This window comes from Camelina sativa, chromosome 14 (assembly GCF_000633955.1).
Source record: "Camelina sativa cultivar DH55 chromosome 14, Cs, whole genome shotgun sequence".
In the NCBI taxonomy this organism is placed as follows: Eukaryota; Viridiplantae; Streptophyta; class Magnoliopsida; order Brassicales; family Brassicaceae; genus Camelina; species Camelina sativa.
Genome location: NC_025698.1, coordinates 23,372,438 through 23,376,556, shown reverse-complemented (window position 1 = coordinate 23,376,556; position 4,119 = coordinate 23,372,438).

Here is a 4,119-nt window from a genome sequence, read left to right as displayed (position 1 = left end):
TTTTTTTTTTTTTTTTTTTTCTTAACTCTTAGCTAGTTTCTATTTTACAAATTTGAAATAAATAAAATCACAATTTGAACTAAATGACATGTTTGCCCAAAAAAAACAAAAAACTAAGAGCATCATTATCGGGACCTCTTATCCCCAAGTTTTTAGGTTTTTGCTATTTAAAAATAAATCAAAATTATGAATATAATTAAGAATTGCCTCTTAATTAAGAGGTTTAAGAGACCATAAGAGGCGACGACGTGTTCGATAATTGTTGGTTGATTATGTTTTCTCTTCCTCCCCTCTCTCTCTCTCGAGACGGAGAGACTGCAAAATCAAGAGATTTCTCTCAAAAATCGATTGCAAGCAGAGAAGAATGATTCAATTTTTGGTGGCCACCGGCTGTCCAACACCGTTAACTCATCATCTCCACCGACGGCTCAACGGCGGCTCTCTTTCATGTAATCGGCACGTTTTTCTTTGAAATCGGAAAGTCTCATTCACCAATGATTATTTCGCTGAATTGTTGTTTGGGTTATGATTGATCTGTTGTGTAGAGATGTATATGTCTTTATGTCTTTAGCTGAGGTTTTTGTATAGGGATTTGAATGGGTCTGTTCATAGTTTTAAAGCTGAGTTAATTAGGGGGTTTGAAGGTTATACAAAGGTTGATTCCAAAGATCATCAGATCAGTGATTTAGAAAAGCTGGCCCAATTTATTGTGTGGTTCCTTTCCTTTTTTCCAGGTCACTTCTTCTTCTTTTTCTTTACTTTCTCCTCCTTTCTGCCATTGTTGAGTATCAAATTCTCGATTTTTCTCTTCCCCATGCGTACTGAATCCTATTCGATCTCACTTAAAGCTAATGAACATTTTAGTTGTGTGTATAATAAACCACTTAAATAGAGTGTGTATGTTTATAGAAGAACTGTTTCATATACATTGTGCAGAGTGAAACATTTAAGGAGGAATGAGAATGAAAGAGATTGTTGAATGGTTACGGGAGAAACATTCACTGATGTAGTTGGGATCCTTTATTATGTGGCTCTAGAAGTATTGAGGAAGCATTATAGTCAAGAATGTGATGTTTTGAGTGCTGGAGTCATTATATACATCTTACTAAGTGGCGTTCCTCCGTTTTGGGATGGTAAGAGACAGTTTTGGGTTCATGGTTCAAGTATATATGTTTCGATGGCAGAGACTGACTGAAATGTTATATGTGTCAGAAACGGAACAAGGCATCTTCACGCAGGTTTTGAAAGGTTTAACAAATCCTTTCTTTGTCAAAGTTGTGTGTGGGTTTGTTTTTCATGTGACATTTTCATGGTTGCTGGAATCGGTGGAGCTACTGCTACAAGAACACGTCTAGATATACTTTTCATCTCCATCCTCGTGATAAGCCTTGCCTGGACAATGCATGTTCTCAAAAATGTTCAAGAAGTTGCCATTTCGAAAGCCACATATGTATACTGCAGGCGTGATGTGTTCATGAATGCTCGGAAGTGTTTGCATTGGTTCAACACTCGTTCCACTTATTGTACTCTTTAGGGGATCGATCCGGTGCTCTAATCTGCATAATGGGTGCGATGACGACCAGGACATCTATACAAGTACTCGAGGCTATTTTTGGATTGCCAATCATATTATTTTGTCCGGAAACAGATATGGATTTGTTCATGTGGGAGGTTACAACAAAAGGTTTGTAAGGAAGAAATGATTTTGAAAATAATTTTTTTTGATCAATAAGAACCCCTCTTCCAGTTTTACTATTGGAGGGAGATAATTTTAATTAACTTTATAAAGGTTCTTATTTTTAAAAAATACAAAATTTATTGTTAAAAAATTTAAGAACCCCAAAAATACAAACCTATCAATAAAGATGCTCTAAATGACATTATTTTGTTTCTTTTTTAATAAGTACTCTATTCTCTCTTAAATCAAGTAAGTATAAGGAAACTTATTAAGATTAATTGTATGCGTAGAAGAATGAATGAATCCTTCTTTTTTTTTTTCCCCAGTATTGAGTGCTTAACATTGGTATTTTTCAGTTGTTGATTTTATATTTGCCACTTTATGCTGATTTTTAAAAATGTTTCAGTAACACTAGAATACTAGAATTTGAAAGTATTTTTTGAAGTCACTAATTCAACAACACAAAAAAAAATTTTAAAGACACACCTATATGTTCTTTGAGGTTTAATCAAATTTATCTAGTTAAATAAGAAATTAAAAAGAAACTACTATACAAACAACATAATACATTACAAAGCCAAGGGTTCAAGTAATTTATTGGAAAAATTTTACTTAAATGGATTGAATTTGAAGCATAGCTAGAAAGCCTACATTTTCTACCAAACTAGCAGTTGACCCGCGCTAAGCGTGGAAATTTCATGAGTTTGTTTTTATTTTTGTTGTTTTCTTAGTTTGATATTTTGTCTGTTTTTTTTTCTCGCCTTTCCGTGTCAGTATGGTGTTTGTATATTGTTATTTGTTTTTTTGTTGTTTTTTTGGGTAAGTTTTTTTAAGTTGATATTTATTTTCCTATTTTTGAACTCTAAAATTTATTTAAATCATGATGATTTTTTTTGTAATTATAAAATGTAGAATTTGAAGTTAAGTTTTCTATAGTTATTGTTTGTTTTATTGGTTTAGTTTTTAGTGATGGTTTATCAATTTTTTCACTCATTTTGTCGTTCCCTATTTTTTTGGTTTTCTTAGATATTGTTGTAGGTAATGTATTTATTTTTTGAAAAGAAAATAATTAACCTGTGGTAGTTGTTTTTTTTGTAAACGCTTTTGTTTTTGGAGTAATGTGTTTGGGGTTTTTGATGTCAAATCTTTTGGCAGTTCAGTTACTTACAATTCTGTAATTTTAATTTTTTTGTTTTCTTGTTTGACATTAGGCCTTAATATCTTTAATACTTAGAATTTTGTTGGGCCATGTTGTTATTGGTTTGTCTTTCATGTGGGAATGGCTTTCTTCCCTTTCAAAATATGATGTCGTCTGTAGGGATAGCGGAGAAGTAATTTTCCCGATCTACAATATAGTTAGAGTTTTCAAAATATTTCCTTCATCCTGCTAATCCTTCTTCATTTATCCTTTTCAGTGATGCATAATTTATTCTCTGCGCTTCGCATTCGTACGGGTTTGTTGGCTCTTCTCTGATTGTTTTGTTCCAGCTAAGTGTTTGTTGGTGTTAAATTCTGGCTTTTATTGATTTTGTTTTTTGGGTATCATTTCAGAATAAATTTGTGAATTGTATTGCCTATTTTTGTTTTAATTTTGTTTCGTTTGGTCTCCAGATGTGATTTGTGTGTTGTTAAATTAAATGTTTGTCTCTATGACGGGTTGTCCCCAAAAAAATAGTGAGGTGTAGTATTATGTTCGCCGGTTTAGCAAGTCAATTTCATGGTTTCTTGTCTACTAAGTTACTAATTCAAGTCAAGCATTCTTGTGTCAATTTTTTTAGAGTTGTGATGTGTCCCATTTGGGTTCAGTATTTCATAGTCTTTATTAATGAAATTACAGCTTGGGTGAAATTGAGAGAAGGAAACGACAAGAAGGTAGGAGTTGTGTTCAGGACAGAAAATGAAAGACTTGTGCACGGAGGTGAAATTAGGGGAAAGCAAGGATGTTGGACTTTGCTTAAAGGTGGCATTATAATGTTTGTATATTCTTCGAGGTACAAACACTATAGATGTGTATTCATGTGTATAAGAGATATACATACGTATATCCTCTGTTTTAAAATTGGTTTCATGCGAAAACAGAGTGAAGCTAGAGAAGCAAAGATCTCTGTAAACAATGTGTAATGTGTAATGTGTTGCTACAAAAGTGTAGCGAAGAAGAATCATATATATAAAATAAGATTTTACTCTTTCCTTATTGGTCCACTTCGCAATACAATTTTAACAAAAAAATATTTATATTAAAACACAAATTTAAAAACAATTAATTTTCACATTTAACTCACATAATATAAAACTGAAATCATATAAATTCTCCATATAAATTATGCATTAACTTTATTTCTCCACTAAGTTGTATTAATCAATTGTATTAAAACAAAACAATAAATTAGAATTGTAATTCTCATTTTTCTAAATGTAAATTTTCATCATTTCTCTTCCTA